The following is a 24034-nucleotide window of genomic DNA, read 5'->3' on the forward strand; positions in this document are numbered from 1 at the left end:
GGAAGCCTGCAGGGGTAGAGGGGAAGCCTCAGTAAACGTGGCGGTGGAGGAGGCGGTGCTCGCTCTGCGCCACAGGGAGCACTACAACAACAGACGGTCACTAGGGAGCAGGAAGATATCAGCCACAGCTGGTTCAGAGTTGAGTAGTAGTAAAATATAGCAGTAATCGGTATTCAGTGGGTTTCTTGGACCTTTTGGCTCCTGTGTCACTGCACCTGCTGCACCATTCAAATCATGACCCTAGTGCCTGCAAGGTAATTGCACTTTTGACTGCTTGTTTCATAGCAATAATCTGTGTCCAGTGGGTTTCCTAGAGCTTTTTACCCCCTGTGCCACTTGCACCTGCTGCATTATTCATATCATGACCCTAGTGCCTGCAGGGGTGTGGAATTTAATAAAATATCTAATTGCCCATGAGAAAGGTTGCTTCATAAAGCTACTTGTCCTGTAAAAATATAAACTTGTCCCTTTGTTGCCATGTAATGCAGCAGCAAATTACGGCAGCAATCTCATTATATAAGAGCTCAGATAATAGCCCTGCTGATTCTGCCAAGGCTGATACTGGCTTGAATACAAGCAATTTCCTTATTTTGTCACCTTTCCACAGATCTATGTTCTGGGACTGGAGGCACCGGTAAACAATAGTTCCAGGGATGAACGCCCTTTTGAGTCTGTGCCAACCTACTAACTTCCAAGTTTTAAGGATTTTCATCAGCTCTTTTCCAATCTTTTCCTGTGCTGAGAAAGGTCAGAAATTTACTGTTGACAAAGGCAGAAGTAAAACTTCTCCCAGGGTTGGGAAGGAAGCGGCTGGAGAGAAAGTGAACTAGTAAACTGTCAAAAGATTTTCGCATGAGCATCCTTGTGCTAAAATACAGTTAATAAATATTTTCTAGGAGTACAATGTTCTAGTCTACTTGTGTGATTTCTTGTGAATTGATGAAATACATAAATCTGCACTATTGCAAAGACAGCTACACTGGGCACGCTTTTTGGACTTTTTAAAGAACTGGGTCCCTGATTAACTCTGGTGTTAACAAAGACCTTTTGTTTTTATTAAAATTCTATCTTTCTTTCTCTGTCCTTATGTTGTCTTGCTTCACTATGAATGATGGCAGTCTGCTGTTTCAAAAGGAGCATATCAGGACACAAAATAGTTGTCATCAGTGCCAGGAACTACTGTGGTTAATGTGTACTTTTTGAGACCAAAATATTTTTGCTTTTTGCCAATGTTTGTTACAATGGTGAGGACCCGGCAGCTCCCACAACAAGAACGTTTTTACAAAACCCATGACAAAAACAAGATACGTATTGACAAAACCAAAAGGCTTACCATCAATGTCAAAACTATTTGTTTTTCAAATGTTTGTTTATCTTAGTTTCCCATAATCTTGTTGAAACTGGTTACTTTTTTTTCCAATATGACTGTTTTTGGAAATACAGCATGCATCAACACATTTTACTCAATAATACTTCACCAAAATGGTATCAAAAATGTTAAAGTAATTTAGCAAAACGTTTTTCCTAGTTGCATTTATTTTTAGAACATTTTATTTTGAAAGCAAAGAATCATTAATCTCACATGCAAACTTCTGCAAATATTTCCAGATAATCAGAGAGCTCTCTGGGACCATTATATATAACCTCATATTATTGAACTTTGCAAATGTGTGATTACATTTTTTACTGGAACCACTGTTAGTAGTGCAGTCTGAGCTTACATTTATTTAGAGTGCTCACCCTAATAATAAAGGCTTCTCATTATTGAACCATAAATACAAGTTCAAACACCATTAACATGAGGACACACATATTACCTCAACTGCAGACAATTCCCTTTCGTGCTTCATAATGTGGTACTGTAAACTGGCAGCCAAAGGATTTGTGCTGCTGGGGGTTGGGGCTGCCTGTCCTAAGTATAAAAGAAACATGAAAACTTGTTGTCCTTGACCCCAAACAATATGTCCTGGGCATTGGGCTACTGGAATTCCACACCCCAGTGCCTGCAAGGTAATTGCACTTATGACTTGTTGTAGAGTAGTAAAATATAGCAATAATTGGTGTTCAGTGGGTTTCCTAGAGCTTGTGGACCCTGTGTCACTGCACCTGCTGCACTATTCAAATCATGACCCTAGTGCCTGCAAGGTAGATGCACTTAACTGTTTATTTAGTAGTAAAATATAGCAGTAATCTGTGTTTAGTGGGTTTCCTAACCCTTTCAGCCCCTGTGCCACTGCACCTGCTGCACCATTCAAATCAGGACCATAGTGCCTGCAAGGACACATGAGGAACTCATTTATATCCAGTAATGTGTCCCGAAAAAAGGCACAGTTGCAGACACAATACATAATTAGTGTGTAGTTAAACTTATCGAACTCTTTAAAACAAGTTGCCACTGGTGTCCTAAGTAAAGCATATGCTTTATGCATCAAAGTGAAAACCAAGCATTGTTAAATTGTGTTACAATATGGCTGGCTCTTTCTTGTGATAAGATCTTATGCTGTGCTGACAGAGAATGGGCCATAAACAGTGTAAATTGCCCAAGATCACTATATGTTGGACTGAAGGTGCTCAAGAAGCAACCCCCCGCAAAAAGATCAACGTGCAGCCCAGTGCTTCTCTTTGTAGAAGAGACGGGTACTTTATTTCACAGAAAACAGAATTCCACTATACAATCAATAAGGCGCAAATACCCTGGTGTGTGCCTTTGTGCTTTAGGGGCTTCTGCTGACTAGCTCTTCATCTGCCCCGTGTGGGTTCCCCTGCCTTTGGGCATTGACGTGTCAGGTTCAGCATTCGAGGTAGAGCAGTGGGTGCAGCTCATAGGCCTTTGATCCAGTATTGTCACGTAGGCTCTTGTTATTCTAACAAGACTACTGGGTTTCGAGTGGCAGAATCGCCTGTGGTGTGGGAGACTGAGTCTGACCCACTGCAGGTGACACCTGTCGCTCAAATCTGGGTTTTGCTCCAGCTAACTAGCAATGCCTCATCTCTACCCAAGGGCCAGGATGATTGGGCAGCCGAGCGCATGACATAAATGGTTTCTCAAGGAAGCCATGGTCACTCAGGTCTCATCCGTTTCTCTCAGTTACATTAGTTTCATATGCACAATGAAAAACAGAGGCAGTATATGTTTCAAAAAGATCTTAATGAAGCGACTGCATCTTAGATAACAAAGCGTGAGCTGCAATAACCAGGACAACACAACACAACATAATAAGATAAACATTGTGACGAGGAGAGTAAAGCATAGAAATAACGCTACCGTGTTGTCACTAGAGTCAATAGACTAATTCCTACCTAGGCTATAATGGAGCACAGTGTTTTAGGCTTTAAATCCATCACAGGCTCTAATTCTGCCCTTTGGGTTACACTGGGAAGACATCATCCCCAATACCTGAGCAAAGGCCTGAAGTCTGCAAAAACAGCTTGTAGCGAAGCATGCAGTCGTGGTTCTCTGGCTGGAATCTCCCTCTAACGTGTGAGGGACAGGGATGTGTTTTTTATAATAAAACAGCTGATGTTCTGAGAAAATGTCCCTACGTAAGGATGTGTATTTTCTATGAATGTCAGAGACTAAATTTATACCACGTTCACCTGCAATATATCTTTCTGTGTAGCCTTGGAAGAAGCACAGAGTGAGCAAGAATGTCTTTTTTTTTTTTAGAACAGAGTGCTGTTAGAGTGCAGTTAGAGCAAAATAAAACAAGACCGTAAAAGTGGATATTGTAACAATAACAACGCAAAGTTTAATAAAATATATCTAGGTTAAAGTGCACAGCTGCAGACCTAGTATGTTAAAATAACATGCATGGAGCTATAACTAAAATGACTACACAACAGTATCAGCTGTCAGTCTCTCAGGCCTAGGCCCATTCATTCTCTCACCGATCATAGTAGTAGCACAAGTCTGCATTTGTCCCTCCCACAGCATTGAGATCACAGCGGCAAAAGGAGTCTACAGGCGGCACATGGAAGTGCTCTTAGGAGCCGCACAGCAGGCAGTCATGCAGCGTGTCACTCAGATGGTCGCCAGATACAAAAACAGCACGGTCATGGGTGGAATGCTTGAATTAATCTCAGCCCCTAGAAAGCAATCTGGCCACATCCCAATCCATCATATTTGGCCCACCAGGTCACCTCAGTTTGGACCCAACCTTATGCAGATCAGTCTTGATCCAACCATATGCAGATCAGTCTTGACCACACTCCTTATGGGAACAGTCAGCTTGAACTGCCAGTCCAGGTCTTCCCTGAATCGGAACACAAGCAATCTAGGACCAGTTTCACCCTACTCGGGGCTCTTCAGCCAGGTATCGCTTGGTTCCGTGGCACAGTGATCCCAGGACTCACGTCTGGGCATACCTGGCACACTTAGGGCGTCAAATGCAAAAACTTCAAGGTAATAGATGGAATGCTTAAATTTATCTCAGCTACTGACAATCACTTGGGCCGTATCCCATTCAATCGTTTTGGCCCACCGTGCCACCTCAGATGATTGCGGCAGAAGCTACTAATGGGAGCTACTCTTCTGAGCGGTGGGCTGCAGATTGTGGCTCACTCTGGTGCTCCTGTGTCTACTTGAATAATGACGCAGCTCTCCCCAGTACTGTACTTGGTACTTCTTGAGCATGCCGGGCACACACCCACAGATGATGATTCTTCAGAGCACAAGATGCCAGGCGCTATCTTTAGCACACAGTTCCTCGATATGACAGCCTCAGGTCTTCATGAGGCATCCACAGAACACCTCCTGGGTCACCTAATCTTCCAGACTAGGAACGACACAGGTAGCAGTGCCATGGTCATGCAGCCCACTTGTGAGTGAGACGCTAATTCCAACTTCAGTCAGGCCTAATACTTGGGTACATGGCTCCAGGTTCCTTGGTACAACTGGTATAAATGACGAAAGTTGTGCTGCCCAATCTAGCAGTATCTCAAGTCCTTTAGCACATTTAATTAGTGAATCTCTGTCAGACAGACACCAGGTTCAATTAGAGCAGTCCCTGCCCTGAACCACTCATGCAGGGTTGGCGCCATCTCTCGCTCACATATAGGATATTTTGCAACCCAGGAAAGTCCCGTAATTCCGCCTTCATATGAGAACCTAGGTGATGTTCCCTCACCTCTGACGAGTTTGCTGTCAGTGCGACACCAACACTTGGCTGCATAGTTTTCTCTGAATACACTGCAGTGAACAGCAACCTCAGTAAAAGACCACAACAAGGAGCAACAATGGGTCTTGAGCTGCCATCTTCATAGCGGTTTTGCTGACGGAGGATGTGTATTTCAGGTCTGCATCATTGTAGGAAGCGTGCAGAGTGTCCAGGGATTCCTTATCTAGTGGACAAGGGCTTGCTCTACCAATCCCAAGCCACTCAATTAGGGGACAGTGTGGACCAGCAGCCATAGGCTTATCAGAGAGGAGTGTTAGACATCAGCAAATATACACACAGTCAATAAATGAGACATATGACTCAATAAATATGTTTTGGCGCCAGAATCAATATAATCAGGTAAGTACGTTTTGGATGAAAAATCATTACAGTTTAGAAGCTGCAGTGTTATCCTATGGAGGAAAAACAAATATTGCATACAGGTATAGTACAGCGACTTACAAGACCAATCTCCTGGACTTAAGGTAAGTTTTGGGTAAGGGTCAAGGCCACACCAACAGGTCACACTAGGCGGCTGGGTGCAAAGGTCCAGTACAGGGTCAGGTGCCCAATGCTAGTCAATGGGGATTGGTCCGGTTGGAAAAAGGCTGCAGGTTAGGACTGAGGGGCCAGTTATAGTGAGCCATCAAGTGGGCTCAATTCTTACAATGGTCAGGGACGGGGGGACCTCTTCTCCTCGGTCCGGGGCTTCCAGGAGCAGAGGGTTCTTGGACCATCGGGTATCTATCACCGGTGACAATCGCAATGGAGGGGGCCCACAGAAACAGAGTGCAGGCAGAGACCAGTCAGGGTGAACCAGCAAGTGAACTCAAGTCTCACAAGCCTGGGGGACGCAGACACACCAGTGGTCTTCTTCTCCTGGGTCCGGGGCATCTGGGTGTAGAGGTGCAGTGGACCGTCGGGTTGCCATCACCAGAGGCAGTCACGGTTGAGGGGGGCCTGCACAAAGAGCTGCAGACGTTGGTGTGAAAATCACAGTGGGGAAACCCACAATGTACTTTGTCTCTGGAGAGGCTGGGGACCACACTGGCACCGTTGGCCCACTTCAACTCAGGTTAGGGGGCACAGGTGCAGTGGTGCTGTCCGGCATAGGATTGTGACAGTCCAGAGGGTTGGCTCTGTGTCTGTCACTGGTCTTCAGTTCTAGTTTTTTTGCGTCTCTGTACTGTCCTCCTTCTTCAGGATCTGATTTCCTGGTGCCAGTGGCTCCTCTAAATACTGAACTTAGAGGTGTTAGGGGAGTGTAGAGTAGATCCAGTGGGCTCCTTACCCCTGGGTTCACTACCGCCCATGAATGACTACTTCCTGTGGGAAGCAGGCGTAACCCTGTCCCAGAATTCCTATTTCTGCCATCACTAATTGGCAGACTTTATAAAGTTGTGTCTACATCAGGAAGCTCACTTTAGGGGTGGGACTGGCCTCAGAGGTGGACACGCCTTTCTGACTACTAATTTTACCACCTGTCTGGGTGCCAAATGGGCCCTGGGCAGGAGGGTCAGCATCCTCTCCTTTGAGATTCACCAGATCTTACATATCAAGGGTGGTGAGCTTCTTTGAAATCCCCACCTTGGAATCCAGGTTCGCAGGTTATCCTGTTGGGGAGGAGTGTGCTAAAACCCCTACCAGAACAGGCTTTGTTTTTGTCTGCCCGAGAGCAAAGGCTCTCACCCCTTGGGGTCAGAAACCAGTCTGGTGGTGGCAGGCCAGTTAGAACTAGTCAGCCAGCACAAGAGTAAATGGTAGGTTTTTCAGGGGGCATCCCTTAGTTGCCAACTGGGTGCATGTATTAATAAATCCATCACTGGCATCAGTAAAGGTTTATTAATATGAGATGTTTGATACCAAACATCCCTGTCTTCACTGAAACCATCATGTAGTTGGGGAACTCGTACTGACCAGTGTCTAGCACGTGTACTTGAAATAGCTTCCCTGTTCACTCACTATGTCTGAGAATCAACAAAGACATTGCAGGGGCATATCTGCTCATGCAGGTATGCCCTCACATGTAAAACAATGCACACTGCCTTAGGGCTGTAAGGCCTAATGTAGGAGTGACTTACATATATTGCATTCAGGGTTTAGGCGACATGGCCCACAGGTTGTGTGCCATGTTGTGTTTTCAATTTAACTGCACCAAGACACGCAGCCTGCAATGCCAGTCTGCATGTGCATGGTGAGATGTCCCTGAAGGTGGGTAAGTACATGCTGCCGCCCATGAAGCCCCTCGTTGGTACTCATGCCCTAGGGACTTACAGGGGGTCAAAGGTGTTGCCAAATGGATAACATTGCACAGTTTTAGGGAAAGAGATCTGGTACTGGGCACCTGGTTAGCGGGAACCCCGTGCACTTTTAGTCAAAATTAGATCGAACACCAGGAATAAAGTGGGGGTTACCATGTCAAAAAGAGACACTTCAACCCCCATCCTGCTGCAGACAAAAGAGAATGAGGCTAGCCTTTCCCAAGAGAGGCTTCATTTTCTAAGTGGAAGAACCTGGAAAGGCCATCTGCACTGAGGTGGTCAGTCCCAGATGTGTGTTCCACTCTAGAGCCCATTCCTTGTAGAGAAATGGACCACTGTAACAGGTGGGTTTTTTTTTTTGCCTCTTTGCATCAGCCATGTGAGAGGCCTGTGGTCAGTTTCACTAAGGAAGTGAGAACCAAACAGGTATGGCCCTAACATCTGAAGCGACCAGACCACAGCAAAGGCCTCCCTCTCAATGGCACTACAACTCCACTCTCTGGGGAGTAACCTCCTGCTAATGGAAGCAATGGGTTGGTCATGGCAATCATTGGTTTGGGATAGGACCATTCCTATTCCATGTTCAGAGGCATCTGCACAATGAACTGCTTAGAATAATCTGGAGCTTTTAGAATGGGTGCTGAGCACATTGCTTCCTTCACAGTGTCAAAAGCCTTTTGACAGCTCAGTGTGCAGTTTACCTTCTTTGGCTTTTTTTTGGAGGTCAATTCTTTGAGGGGTGCCACAATATTACCATACTCCTTGTTAAACCTGGCATCCTTTGGGTGGTCTTAACACAGACATTCTGCCTTTACCTCCTGGTTTGTTGCTGTATCTGTTTGTTGACCTTAAGATTCTGCGCACTTTGCCACTGTTTCAGTGCAGGTGCTTCTCCCCTAAAATATGGTAACATTGGTGTAATAACAGTTGTCATATTTAATTTACCTTTAAGTCCCTTGTAAAGTGGTATACCATATACCCAGGGCCTGGAAATAAAATGTTACTTGTGGGCCTGCAGCTCTGATTGTGCCACCCACTTGAGTAGCTCTGTAATCATGGCTCAGCCATGCCACTGCAGGGCCTGTGTGTGCAGTCTCACTGCCACCCTGACTTGGCATTTAAAGCCTCTTGCCAAGCCTTGGACTCCCCTGTTCTTACTTATAAGCCACCCCTAAAGTAAGCCCTAGGTAGCCCATAGGGCAAGATCCCATGTAAGTAAAAGGCAGGACATATACTTTTAGGTTTCATGTCTTGATAATGAAAAACTCCTGAAGTCGTTTATCATTAGTGTGAGGCCTGCCCCTCTCATAGGCCAGCATTGGGAATTCCTTATATTACCTTTAAGCTGTAATTCCTGATCTGAGAGGACTAGTTGCACCATGTTTAGTACCATTGGATTGGTAATAATAAACCCTTTTTATTGGTAAAGTCGGATTTATTATTACTATTTTAGAAATGCCACTTTTAGAAAGTAGGCATTTTTCTGCACTCACTGCCCTGTGTGCCTACAGCCTACCTTGAATACACGTCTGGCTTGGGCTAATTGACAGCTACACTTGTGCATCCTCTTCAGACTCCCACAAAACAGGATGCTCAGCTGCATGCATCTGCATACCGATGGGTCTTTCTGGAAAGGAGGTTGGGGAGGGCTCACACTTACACCTCAAAGGGTAGTGAACAGAGTCCACACAAAGGGGATGATTACTTCCCACTGATAGTCCGGTGCTGTGGCTGATCTGAAAGGGGGTCCTGTGCACTTCGAAAAAACTCTTTGTAGTCACCCCCCACATCAAAGGCACTTTCTTGCATAAGTACTGGGTCCATGACTCACTAAAATCAATACACTTCTGGACTCGAAGAAACACTGCTGGAGTAAAGATGGCTGTGTGCCAGGATTGTCACTCTGCCAGGATTGACTGCTCCCAGGAACTGCTGCCCTGCCCTGCTTTGCTGTCCACTTGCCTGCTGATCTCTGCCCAGTGGCCCAAGACTTGTTCACCAAACCCAGAGCAGCTTTTTGTTTTCCTTTGCCGCTCGTTACTTCAATGATCCCCGAGCGGCTTTGCCAAACTGTGCCGCTTGCATCTAGGCACACCCGGAGCGACCCTGTTGAGCCTTTGCCGCTTCCCGCTTCAATCTACCTGAGCGGCCTTGTCCAACTTGGCTACGTGCGGCTATGATTGCCTGGAGCTGCCCCAGTAGTTGTCACCATCCGGGCTCTCCTTGCACATGGAGCGGCCCTGCTCAAACCCCAACCCTCCCCCTCCCCCCACCACCACCACCATCCATTCACTGTTCCCACCTGCTTCCCTGGTGACTGCACCCGAAATCCCCGATCTGCTTCCCGAAAGGAGCGCAACCAGGACAGTACTGCAGTCTATAAAATCAAGCACTTGTGCCGAGGAGTCTCTGGCACCCCATCTTTGATTGCATCATTGGTTATCAACCTTGCTTAATTTTGAGTCCGCAAAGCAAGTAAATAATGATTTGCAAATTGGATCTGTATCATGTGGATCTTAAATTAACCAGATAAATTAACTTTATTTTTCTGTTTCCGTGTGGAGTCTTTTTGTCGTGTACCTCCTGTGGTTATTGTGTGTGTGTGTTGCAGTAATACTCTACACATTACTTTCTAAGTTACATCTGCCTGCCTGCTCTGCGCGAAGCGACCAAAGGGTAAGCACAGGCTAATTTGTCCTGTAATTGACTTGCCCAGACTAGTATTGTGGTTCCTAATTGGACAGGGTGCATACCTCTGCCAAATAGATACCCAATTTCTAATACCCCTTCACGAACCTTCTGTAATACCCAGTCAAGCCAAGTAATGCCCTGACTTCTGGGTGGTTGAAGCTTTCCAGTCTGTAATTGTCTAGATCTTGGGTTGTAGTGGTTGAACTTGGCCTCCACCTACAAGGTGACCGAAGAATAGAACCTTGCCCTGTGCTATCTGGCACTTGTTTGCCTTGATAGTGTGCCCTGCACTTCGCAGAACTTCAAGAACCTTGCCAATGTGGATCAGGTGATCCTGCCAAATAGAGCTAAAGACAGCAATATCGTCAAGATATGCTGCACTGAAGACTTACAAACCAGCAAGGACTTTATTCACCAACCTTTGGGAGGTGGCAGGGGCATTCTTTAAACCAAATGGCATAACAGGGAACTGGTAATGTCCATCTGGGGTCGAGAATGCTGATCTTTCTTTTGCTCCAGGAGTCAGACCAATCTGCCAGTACCCTGATGTCAAATCAAAAGTTCTGAGAATCTTGGCTGCCCCTACCCTGTCAATAAGTTCATCTGCTCTTGGGATAGGGTGTTCATATGTTTTGGTGACACCATTGAGACCTCTATAGCCTATGCAAATCCTCAACCCCGCTTACCTCCCTTGGAATGAGGTTTGGGGACTAAGATCACTGGGCTGGCCCAGGGACTGACAGAGGCCTCATTTGCCCCTAACTCCAGCATCTTGTTTTCTTCAGCTCTGATGCTTTCCTTCACTTGGTCAGACTCTCTCTGTATTTTGCTTTTGACAGGCAAATGGTCACCTGTGTCCTCATCAGGGACGCAGCAGTAAGTCTGACCAGGGGTGAGGGAAAAGAACTCAGCATACTGCTGTAGGACTTGCCTCCAGTCAGCCTGCTGCTGGGCAGTGAGGGTGTCCGACAAGGCCACTCAATCAACTGACCCGTCTTTGGGGCTGTGGGAGTAGAGGTTAGGAAGAGGCTCACTCTCTTCTTCCTGACACTCTCTTCTTCCTGATCTTCACCAAGCCCACATCAGCCATATCATGGAAGAGCTTGAGGTGGTTCACATGGATGACCCTGTGAGGCTTCCTGGGAGTGCCTAGGCCAGATAGATAACCTCACTCTTCTTCTCAAGGATAGGGTAGGGGCCACTCCATTTGTCCTGGAGTCCCCTTGGAGCCACAGGCTCAAGTACCCACACCTTCAGAAGATCAAAGGGGGAAACAAAGTACTCCCTTCTGTGGTGCTTCTCTGTAGGTGAAGAGAAAGCATGGTAAGAGGCTAGCCCATTTTCCTATGAGTTTTTCAGGGAGCCCTGCAATCATGCCCTTCATGGTTTTGTTGAATCTCTCAACTAGACCATTTCCTCGTGGGTGATATAGAGTAGTAAACTTATAAGTCACTCCAAATTCAGCCCACATTGCCTGAGGTATGCAGACATGAAGTTACTACTTTTGTCTTATACCACCTCCTTAGAGAAGACCACTTTAGTAAGGGTACTAAATAGGCCCCCAGCAACTACAGGAGAGTGGTAGCCCTAAGGGATATACAGTAGCTTCAGGGTACCTGGTGGCATGATCCACTACCACCAGTATACATCTGTTCCCTGATGCTGTTGGAAGTTCTAGGGGGAAACAACGTCAGCCCCTACCCTTTCAAAGAGAAACCTAACCACTGGAAGTGTATTTAGGGGGTCTTTGGGCGGCCACCTGTCTTGCCACTGGTTTGACAGGTGACACACATGTTACAAAATTTCTTCACTGCCTGGGACATGCCTGGCCAGTAGAAATGAAGAACTAACCTACCCCACGTTTTGGTGTAGCCAAGATGCCCAGCTAAGGGGATGTCATGAGCCAAAGTGAGTAGGACCTCTCTGTACATCTGAGGTACTACTACTCTCCTATTAGCTGCAGGTTTGAGGTCTCTGGCCTCACCACACCGGAGTCCCTTTTCCTAATAGGTTCTGTGGAAGCCACTGACATCTCCCTTTTCCTGGTCAGCAGCTTGCTGTCTCAGGCTTTCAAGAGTGGGACAGCTCCTCTGTCCGTGGCACAGCTCTTCCCTAGAGGGCCCCCCTGGGCCCAGGACATCTGCCATGTATGGCCCAAGTTCCTGGGGCTCAGTTACCTCAAGGGCTGACTAAGTGTTCTCCCTGAGGAGAGGGAACTTCATCTTGGGGCCACTCAGAAACTGGCTTACCAGACTTCCTGCCTTTTCTGTTGGAGGGCTGGGCCATTATTCCAGGCTCCACCACCTCTTTTTCACCCTGGGCTTTGCATTGTGTTCTTTTTTTACACACACCAGTTTAGGTATACCCAGCATAGCTGAATGGGTCTTTCTTTAGACCACAGCCCATGCAGAGAACTCCAGATCATTTCCTAGCAGACCCTGGGAATTGCAGAGGTTACCACCACCTTCTTCTGGCCAGTAACCCCTCTCACTCTAAGGACACCATTACCATGGGATAGACCTTAGCTTGGTTGTCAGCACTTATGACTGTGAAAATTTCACTAGATACTGTTCTGGGGATATCCGTTTTTCACTCGCCATGGTGACACTTGCACCTGTGTCCCTCAGTGCTTTAACTTTGATCCTATAGACATGTGGTGTCTGTATTTCTCAAGGTTACTTGGCCTGACAGCCAGGGCAACTACTTCCACCCCACCCTCTGAAACTAAAGTTGTTTCTGGGAGCTCCCTGACATTGTCAAGGCCCACATGGGATCCCATCTGGAGCTGCAGGTACACTAAGGGGATTCTTTTTGGACAGGCATGGTCTCCAGTTCAGTGCCAACTGGCTTTGCACTTGTCTGTGTCTTGTCACGGTCCCACGCTCCTGAACAGGTTTTTGGGGGACTTTAGAAGCCTCTTTGCTTTTATCTTTAGATTAGTCACCTTCTTTGTCTTGGGGGCTTAGAAGCCCCTTTCCTTTGGTCAACCCCACCAGGAGTTGTATACCCCAGTCTTGACATAGTGGTCTACCTTCGTTCCCAATTCTTGGGGAGAAATGGAACCTAGGTCTACCAGGTACTGATGCAATTTTTCCGAAACACAGTTACTTAAGTGGTGCGCTTTCATAAGATTATAATGCCCATCATAGTCTTGCAACTGTTTCCCTTTCAACCAGCCACCCAGTGTTTTGACTGAGAAGTCAACAAGAACTACTATGGATTGACTAGAGGTGTTCCTAGTCTCCCTGAACTTGATCCTGTATTCCTCAGTTGTGAGTCCAAAGTCCTCAGTCAGGGTATCCTTCATGAGGTCATAGGACTCAGCATCTGCTTCATTCAGTGTCAGGAGCATATACCTTCACTTTACTGAAACCCTGCCCTAATACTTTTGGCGGAGTTTCCTCAATTTATAAGCCCTCTCAGAGGCTGTAAACCACTTGGTGATATCATCACCTTCTACATATTTGGGGGCAATCCCTTTGGGGATATAATAGTCAAAAGCTTCTTCTTTCTCCCTATTTAACATTTTGCTACAACCAGAGATGGGTCCTAGGCCCATCTCCGCTCTTTCTTTTTCTATAGCTAAGAGTTTAGACTCTAATTCAGGTGTCTCCAGCCAGTCGATCATGCGCCAGCAGTAGCTCCCATACACCTTTAGAGTAGCCTGCAGCCTTGATTTGAGTTCATTTTTAAATAATCACAAGGTCATATTTTTCTTTTAAAGTTAAGCAGAAACTGTTTACACTATTATCAGTCTGCAGATATCTGAGCCTGAAATGAGCAGTGTTCAGTAAGATGTATGGTCCTGGCTGGGGCACAGAGGTGAAGAACTAAGTATTTAACTCTCGAATAAAGTTCCTTGCTGTCTCAATATTGGAGTATGAGAACAAAATTGAGTCTGAACGCTTTTCAATGGGAGAAAATTGAAATGAAAAGTTACCTTAATGATTAACTCTTCATTTTCTCCCACTTCAAAGTGTCACATTTTCAAGACGTTTTTGCTCCCAGTGGCCAGTAGACACTGTGCCATATTTTAACTGAAAAAGGCATTTTTTAAATGGGTGAAATATAAAGTGAAGAAAACTTTTTTCATGAAACATTATGTGTTAATGTATTTCTCCAGTTTTAATTAAGCCATTTACATCTTAATGTTTCATGAAGCATGTGTCTTCGCTTAAAATTTCTCCCATTTAAACATATGGATTTTTCTGTTTTAAATATGGCACCATGTCTACAGACCACTGGGAGCAACATGCCTGGTGTTTGTAAATGTGACACTTGGAAATGGGAGAAAATGTAAATTGAGTTTTATTGAATGCATATAAACAAAGTTAACTCTTCAGTTGAATTTTCTCGACACAGTGCCATATTTATTAGAGAAAAATACAGCCCTTGTTTTATGTGGGAGAAATTTAAAGTGCAGAAAAATGTTCCATATTCTGAACATTTTTGCAGAACATTTTTCTGCACTTCAAATTTCTCCCATTTAACAAAAATGGTTGTATATTTGTGTTATACATGTATCAGTGCCACATATGGTGAAAGGTATGTCCTATGCCACAAGTACATACAGCCTAGTCTCTCAGTCACCTGAACACACACATTCCGTTCATACACCCACATGTTCATACATCCCCAAAGACCATGCTGTCATTGACGCACATGGCAGCCTTGTCATAGAGCTCCTAGTCAAAGTATCTTGTTCAAACCATAGTATTTCAGTTATGCTGGGCATGGGGGAGTCTGGTAACAATGCACTAGTTGCTTAGCTTTCAGTAGCTCACAATACTTTTCACTGATCAGAGGTAGCTCTCACTACAGTAAAGTTTTCCTAACTTCTGGAGTTCAGCATCTTCACTGTCCCTTATCTCCTGGGGTACTATCAGAAGTGCTCCCAGTGGTGTTACTGTCAGTCAAGTTGTGGAGGGATGCATCATCCTCTTCCATATCATCATCCTCATCTTCATGAGCAGCTTCTTTGCTTTCCATGGCTCTGTCATTTTCTGCAATCAACTGCTGCAGATGGGCTTTTGTAGATTTAAACACTATGGCAAGTATCCGTGCTTGGCAGAGGGCCTTCCTTTAAGCAACTTAAGGTTTTGGTAAGGGTGGTCACTTTAAGACACTTTGCATTTGGTAAGGGTGTTCACTTTAAGACACTTTGCATTAAGCACAAATCCTGGGATAAACTTGCTGCATCAGACATATTTTTTTAAGTTGAGACCTTTTTAGAAATTTAGAAAATATTCTAAGTGCACTTCTAAAAGATCCAACTAACTGTACTATTTTAAATTCTAGATAGTTTGGACCAGGGAACTTAACACAAAGCCTTAACAGTACATTTTAAACAATTTAGAAAAATTGTGAGTTGGAAAAATTGTTTCCTAACTAGATACAAATTTGGATTCTTTAGTGCTATCACTTATCAAATGGTACAGCAAATGTCAAGTCTTGTATCCCACCCCTGTGCAGCCAAAGTAGGAAGCTGGCTCTTTATTTGATATACCAAAATGACATATATTGTGCAGATTCCCTTACTACTGGATAGGGGCTTGCTCTAGCAATTCCAAGGTGCTCTATTGTGGTAGTGTCATCGAGCAGCCTTAGGCTTATCAGAGAGGATTGTGAGACGTCTGCAAATACACACACAGTCAATTAGACGAGGCACACGACTCAATAAGGAGATTCACACCAATTTTAAAAAATAACAAGAATCTCTATGTATGTTTTGGCACCTGAATCAATATGATCAGGTAAGTATATTTTGCAAGAAAAATCTTTACAGTTCAGAAAGGTTGACACTTGGTGCAATTCTTGCAAGCTGCAATGTTATCTACTGGAGGAAAAACAAATACTGCATGCAGGTATAGTACAGCGACTTACGGGTCCAATCTTCTGGACTTAAGGCAAGTATTGTGCAAGGGTCAAGGCCACACCAACAGATCACACCGGGCTGCACGAGGGTGGCTGGTTGCAGAGGTGCAGTACAGCATCAGGTCCCCAATGTTAGTCATTGTGGATTGGTCTGGTTGGAAAAAGGCTGTAGGTTAGGACTGAGGGTCCAGTCAGGGTGAGCCACCAAATGGGCTGGATTCTTGTGATGCCCAGGGATTGGGGACACTAGTGTGCCTCTTCTCCTCGGTCTGGGGCATATGGGTGCAGTGGACCATCAGGCTGCGTCACCAGAGGCAGTCGTGGTTGAGGTAGGCCTGCACAACGAGCTGCAGACATTGGTGTGAAGATCACAGTGGGGAAACCGATGATGGACTTTGTCTTTGGAGGGGCTTAGGACCATGCTGGTACCGCTGGCCCACTTCAAATCGGGCTAGGGGTCACAGGTGCAGTGGTGCTGCCCGGCATCGGATTTTGGCAGTCCAGAGTCCTTTTCAGTGTTTATTGGGTGCCTGCAGAGGTGCAGGGAAGCAGCTCTGCTGCTCCATAGGTGTTGCTTGTGCTGAGTTGAGGGCTAGCAGTCTTCCCAGGCTTTCGGAACTCTCTACATCTGGAGGATGAGGTGTTTTTCTCACAATTGTCAAAGTCGGCTGGCAGGGTTGGCGCCAAGTCCATCACTGGTCTTCAGTTCTAGTCTTTTGCGTCTTTGTAGGGTCCTTCTATATCAGGTCAGCAGGATCTAATTTCCTGGTGCCAAGGGCTCCCCTGAATACTGAATTTAAGGGCACTAGGAGAATATAGGGTAGAAGCCACTGGGCTACTTACCCTGGGTAACTAACTCCCCCCCCATTAGACCATTTCCTGAGGGAAGTGGGCATAACCCTGTCCCCGAGTTCCTAATTCTGCCCTCACCAAGATGGCAGACTTTCAAAAGTTGTGTCCACATCAGGCAGCTCACCTTAGGGGTGGGACTGGCCTGAGAGGTGGGCATGCCTCTCTGACTCCTAATTTTCCCACCTATGCAAGTGCCAAATGGGCCCTTGGCAGGGGGTGTCGACATCCTCTCCTTTGAGGGTCGCCAGGTCTACATATCAAGGGTGGTGGGCTTCTTTGAAGACCCCTGCCTATGAAATGCAGATTTCCTGGTCATCCATTTGGGAGGGATGTGCTAACACCCCTACCAGAGTAGACTTTGTTTCTCGCTGTCCGAGAGCAAGGACTCTCACCCCTGGGAGTTAGAAATGTGTCTGGGGGTGGCAGGCTAGTTAGCCAACAAATGGGCAAATGGTAGGTTTTTTCAGGGGGCACTTCTAAGCTGCCCTCTGGGTGCATATATAAATAAATCAATCACTGGCATCAGTCAGGGTTTTGTTAATAGGAGATGTTTGATACCAAACATCCCTATCTTCAGTGAAGCCATCATGTAGCTGGGGAGCTCAGATTGACCAGTGTCCAGCATATGCACTTAAATTGGCTTCCCTGTTCACTCACTATGTCTAAGAATGGACAGACATAGCAGGGGTATAACTGCGCATGCAGGGATGCCCTGACATGTAATATAATGCACCCTGCCTTAGGGCTATAAGGCCTGCTGTAGGGGTGACTTACATATATTGAATGCAGGGCTTAGGGGCATGGCACACCGGCTGTGTGCCATGTCATGTTTATATATTTAGCTGTGCGAAGACATGCAGCCTGCAGCAGCAGTCTGCATGTGCTAGGTGAGGGGTCCCTGAGGGTGGCACAATACATGCTGCAGCCCTTTGGTACCAATGCCCTAGGTACCAGGGGTACCATTTAATAGGAACTTACATGAGCCAAAGATGCTGCCAATTGGGTAACAATTGCACAGTCTTAGGGAAAGAGATCTGGCACTGGGGACCTGGCTAACAGGAACCCAGTGCGCTTTCAGTCAAAATTGCATCGAGTACCAGGTGAAAAGTTGAGGTGACCCAGGGGGGCACAACAAAGGCCCCCACAACCCCCGCAGTGTGGGGGGCCTGCGAGCTCCAGGGGCCCCCTCAGCACTGCAACTAGCCTGAGTGAGACCGCAATTTTCTGGCAGGGGGGGAGGGGGCCCTTCCAGTTTCGTTTTGCCACTGGAGTGACCATGTCAAAAAGGGGCACATTCCTATAGTCATCTACACCAACATGGAACTGGTTTGGTGACTTGCAGACTCCCACAAGTGTCTGTAGTGTAGATGTCTACCTGCACCCTTCACTGCATTTCCTGATTGGGTCGGAGTTCTTCTTTAGCCTACTCCATCAGTTACGCCTTTCGCTCACAGGCTCAGCTAATATAAGCTTTTTATAATTATACCCCAAAAAACAGTTACATCTGAAGGTAAAAGGCAGGCTTGGAATAAGAAAAGGAAGCTGCACATAACTGTGAAAAACATTGCCTAGTATCTACATTTCATAATATTGCAGAGCCCTGGTTCAGTCATCAACATATGGTACTTGTCCTGCCGGATTGTGAAAACATCCATCCTCCAAAACATTAGGCAACTGCATTCAATTTAAGTCTCTGCATTATTCATTAATTATTTTTTTAACAGCGTTCCAGTTTGACAGTTGTTCAATAATACTTTTTGTGGAATAGGAGTGTCAGGACCTTTGTAGTAGCTATTAGACGGTTATGAAAAAAGATAGGTTTGCATTCCGCCTTGGAATGTTTTCATTGTCTCCATGGCCGGACTGGGGACCCAAATGCAGCCCTGGCAAAAATGCTCAACCCAGCCCCGCTCCCTTTGTCTCCTTGCACAATCTCCCTTTTTCCATCTTTCCATACACTCTCCTTTTCTCTTCTCTAGCTCCTGTCCTTCTCTGATTGCTGCCACTCTAACTCCCCTCTCTCTTTCTCTCTTGAAGTCTGCTATCACTGCCCCAGTTAACTGGGAGCCTGGAACTTGATAGAGGCACCAGGAGAGTCCTGGACTTGCAAAACCGGCCCCCAGGGACTCCAGCCCACCAGGGAAATGCACAATGGAATAAAGTTTTTGCCTTTACCAGTTTTCGAGGTGCTACCACCTCTATAAAGAGCTGTGGCTTTTTCCTTTGCTTTGTCGTGAATACACCTCGGTCTCTCCTCCAGAGTATGTATGATGTCATGTATACTCCTCCAGAGTATGCCTGATGTCATGTATACTTTTTTTTTCACTTATATTCCTGTAAGAAGCCAGGAAATAAGAGCATTCTTAATTATTTGCAACATCAAGCACCATATCTCCATTGCTAGTACTGCTCTGCCTTCTCATCCCTGTTTGTGAAGGAGATGCTTCAGAATCTATATTTCAAGTGATTAGCCACACCTCCCCAACACAATTCAGACTAGAGTTCCTTTTTGACGCAAGGATCTCTGAAAATCAGTTTTCTTGAAATGTTCGCCTTCATTTCCACTAGGCAGACAAAGACCTTAATATTGCATGTTTAAACCACATTTGGCAAGGATGTTTATAAAAAGAAGAGAAATAAAGGCATTGAATACGTTAGAGTGCTGCTCTGTCTCACCCCTTACATCTTTGTCTCAACTTCAAAAATGTTCCATCCAGTACCTTCAGCCTAATGTGCCCAGCGCAGTTTTATGTGCCATTTTGTCTAGTGATTCTGATGAGGTCATCAGTCCCACTCCCCATCAACTGTGTGGTTTTATATTCCTCCATGTTTGCTCTGTCGCTTACGATTTTCCCATAGCCCCTATAAGATATGTAAAATCTCACTCTTTCCTTGTCTTCTTTCTTTTCACCATTTGTTGCTCATCAAAACATATTTTGTATTCTTTATAGCTTAGTTTTTTTAAATTATTATAAAGAGAATAATAACTTCCTATATATAGTTCACTGTGTTGAGGACATACGCCCTGCATTTCATAGAATGTCTACAATGCCACGCTGTATAACTTGATTCGTGTTATGGGCATGTCCATTTGCTTCTCATATTACATTTTTATTACATTCTTTGTAAATTCCATACCTGCATCCCTCCAACCTCTAAATTACTTACCTCTTAGGTTTCTTTGTGGTCCGTGTTATAAGACTATTTACCCAATCTGTGTTGGGTGCACTGGACCTCTCATTAGCCCTGTGGAATTGTTCTTGTGTTACAGCTTGGATGTTTTTTCCCACTGTTTTTAAATCTTCCTACCTGGTGGTATTCGCTGTTAGGACTTTCTTCTTAATTTACATCTTTTTTTGTTGCTGTTTTTATCAACGTTCGCCGTTCACAGTGGGTGTCTGGGGTACATCTTCAGTACAGAAAGAGAATGCCTCCTCACTCAACGGTCTGCATTTCACTCATGAGCTCCAATGCAACATCCAGTAGATGAATATCCTTCTAAATTTCTAAATTTATCCTTCTAAATTTCATTTTATAAAATCCGCAGTCAACTGTTTCTCGTTATTGTAGTTCTTGACTAACTATAGGATCACAAACGAAGGTTAAATGGACCCCACTGGCCAACAGGGTTTGCATCTTCACTCGCCTTTTCAGTGTGTGCAGCGCAAACAAATGTGATCTGTTCTTCTGGCTTTGTTCACAGTGCATGAAGATACATACATACTGATGGGATTCTCCCTTTCATCTTGACATCTCAAGCCTCTTTTCATGGAGGGCCTTCATTAGTCAACAAAGGAAGTAGTTTGGATCATCTTTTAGTCTAGTCATCTGTTCAAGAGGAAAAAAGTTTATAATTAGTGCCTCCCATCATTTTTCTCGTTACCTGCCCCTGGTTTAAGTTCTTTAATTATCCAGGGTGTGGTGCTTCAGGTCTATTATACAGGCAGCGCCCCAGCTAGGTGTAACTTGAACAAGCGTTAGGTGACGTCCTGCAAGACAGCTGTGGGTCTTTGGTGGAATGTCCACAGCCACTTCACTACCAACTGCTCATTAGAGCAGCAGAAGAGGATGTGGAATTGGTGCTTTTCGGCACATTCCAACACACGCTACCCGCTTGGTAGATAGAAACACTGCTGATTAACTGTGAGAGCCCCAAACTGGGTGAGAAATGTGAGGGCCTGTTTGCTAGAGAATATGTGGGGAGGCAGTCTTTACCGACTTGTGTTGGAGAACCATGTTTTAACTTTCATCTTCTGTTCTTCCCATGTGCCTGGGGTTAAGCTGAGTGGTGCTTTCTTGCCGGACCTTTTCTGAGTTGCCTCAATTTCTTTTCGTCAGGTTTCAGTTTCCCCGCCCAAGGGTTTGATGTAATGAAGGAAGATGCATATTTACCCCCTCTCTCCACTATCTTTGACCACAAATGGATTGTGCGTAGGTTATTGTGTGTCAGTATTTCAATGGCAAGAGTCTTTCTCTGCAGAGAGGTCACATTTTTGTTCCTCAAGCAAGCTTGCAATAATCGCCTTAATAAATTAGTATATTGAATTTTGGTTTGATCATTCGTTTGAATAGTCAGATGTCGACTTATCCTATTGCTTTACAGAAGGGTGGAGGCACTTTATAGTTTATTGAAGGGATGCGTCTGTGGAACATGTCAGTGACATATCTTCATAAGTTTTCTAAGAACACCTGAAACGAATCCATTCTGGGTATCTTAACCCTAAGAAAGAGTCCCAACATGACAAAAACTAGGACAGCAAGGTAATCATCTTCTTCCTATATTAGATCAAGCATCTAATTTCCTGAAGGTGTGAGAAGAAAGAGTTGGAGAGCAAGCATCAACCACAAACAAACAGCCTCCTGCTCAAGCTTTTGTTACTCTGAGTCAAAACTAAGTTGCCCTACAACTTAAATGTCCTTGTTGGGGTATAAAGTATGTGACATTTCAAGGAGTCAAACACTTTTCCATACATAGCCTTCGATGTAGTTGTCAGTCCCTTGAAATTAACCCATGCTTGAACTGGCAACCAGGATATTCAGTGAGAGTAGTTAACAGCGGCAGTTATTCCGTTGGAGCGGTGAAGTGTCAGCCCACCACCCTGCGGTGCAGAAAGCATCAAAAATAAAATGGCAATTTTATTTTTGACTCTTTCTCCCAGCAAACAGATTGTGAGGACAGAGTGGGGCCAGCATAATTGCTGCCAGTGATTGGCAGCAGTGAGGAGTGGCTACTTCAGTTTGAAATGTGCATGTTGGTTTGGTCTGCTACTTTGCTGCAGCCAAACCACCATGCAATTCACACCTCTCCAACCAGGCTGTCTTGGACAGCTGGGTTGGAGAGCAGGCACAGGCCTACAGTGCCTTCTGGAGCTTGGAGCCGGTCCTCTCCAGCCAATCAAGATGCTTTTTTCATGCTGCCTAACAGCATGAAAACAGTGTCTTGATTGGATGAGGGAGTTGGCTGTGGGCTTCGCCATAGGAGGACGTGCTGCAGAGCAACGTGGACATGTGCAGAACACCAGTAAGGTATGTTTTTATATTTATATTAGTGTGTATGTATGTTAATATTAGTGTGTTGTGTTAGGTGTAGTATTTTCTGTATGTGTTTTTTGCCCTCCATTGTAATTTGCCACCAACCGCCACTGGTGGTCAATATGTGCTCCAGTGGGATTGTGTTGTCTGTAGCACATGCTGCAGAGCGAGCTCTGTATTACCTGAAGCTTTGGAAATTTATCTTGGATGTACCTCATAGGAAGAGCGAATGCTGTGCTGGTACATCTTCATTGAAAGCAGGTGTCCACGCTTTTGTCCTCCACCCTAGGTTGGGGCTCCCATATCTTGTTACAGGGATGCGCTGGAGAAGTGTCTTTTCCTGAAAATTTACGGAGCTGAAGGAAGATTTTTTTAATGGTAGAATTCTCTTTATTTTTGATGAATAATGCCGAAAGTTAATTTGCATTGCTTTGATAAGCAGTGTGTTTTTGGACAGTGACAGTTAAATGCCATATACGCGTGGCAAGCAAATCTAATTTGCTAAATAATGCATGAAGCAGATTTTAAATCAAGTCACTGTTCTACAAAAGGCAATAGCTCCCAATAATTTAAATTGTTATGTTGGACGATAAGCCAGTATCACTGGTGGGCATCAGCACTACAAATTATAATACGCAACTGATTTTTCTGCAACATAAACTTATTTCTATTTGAAGCTGTTAGATTACCAACAAATGCCTTGATCAAAGAAACCATTCTAGATGCCAATTTATACGGACCATAGCATGTGGATTACATAGGTTATGTTTCTAATTCACACTCTCCTTAAATTGGCTTTTCAGCAAATGCACTTTCTACTCTGTTGAAAACAAGTTTCTGTGAATTATAGTAAATAATGAGTGTGTTAATTTGTCGCTGCCAGTTTAGCCATACAATACGGAATTTATTTTCGGTAACTTCCAACAAAATTCTAAAAGTACCTCAGGTACATTTTGTTAGTAGACTGCAGGGTAATCGTCGGAGTTCGTGAGTTGCTAGCATAACTTTAAAGAAGAACTCAGGTCAGTTTCCAGCTAAAGTTAATGTAGTTTTGTTTGTTTTTTAAACTCAGTCTAGTAATGCTTTTTATCTTGATCAGAATCTTCCTCCGTAGTCACGTTAAATTAGTCTTTCTCAAAAGGTAATGGCAAAATTTTAATCAGGCTGGCGAGGTTCCCAAATTATATGTTGAGAGAAATTCACAAAGTTTCTTATTATGTAATTTTACTTAATTTGTGCCCACGAGAGAATGGTTTGTGTAAAACATATCTTGCTGATAGACATTTTCTCGGAAAACGTACACAGGGTGCATGCTCCATAAAAATAAAAGTTCACACGAGATGCCAGAAAACCATTCTTTAAGCATCATTTTTAAAGATATTGAATTTCATACACACATATTTCCTCACCTTACTAACTCTTAGGTTGGGGCAATGGCTACTGCTTGGAAAGAAACATATTACTTTAAAGAAAGTGCTGCTTTGGGCATTGTTGCACTATTGCTCTAGCTAGATGATGTAGGAAGTTAAGAAAGCTGTGAGATATCGTAGCCAGACGTATTGGCTTTGCCAATGCTTGTTGTTTTAGATATACAGTGTGACAGTACTGCAGTCAGTACAGTAATCGTTTTGGTCATCATAACAGTGGCTTAGGCATTGTTAGGCTGTT

The 24034-nt window shown here is 44.8% G+C and overlaps 1 protein-coding gene across 3 annotated transcripts in view; it reads left to right on the forward strand.

Annotated features, from left to right (window-relative positions):
• Positions 1 to 24034, forward strand: part of KIF13A (kinesin family member 13A) — a 733240-nt gene that overhangs the window by 701032 nt on the left and 8174 nt on the right. The window lies entirely within an intron of this gene.

Source organism: Pleurodeles waltl, chromosome 2_1 (genome assembly GCF_031143425.1).
Source record: "Pleurodeles waltl isolate 20211129_DDA chromosome 2_1, aPleWal1.hap1.20221129, whole genome shotgun sequence".
Taxonomy (NCBI): Eukaryota; Metazoa; Chordata; class Amphibia; order Caudata; family Salamandridae; genus Pleurodeles; species Pleurodeles waltl.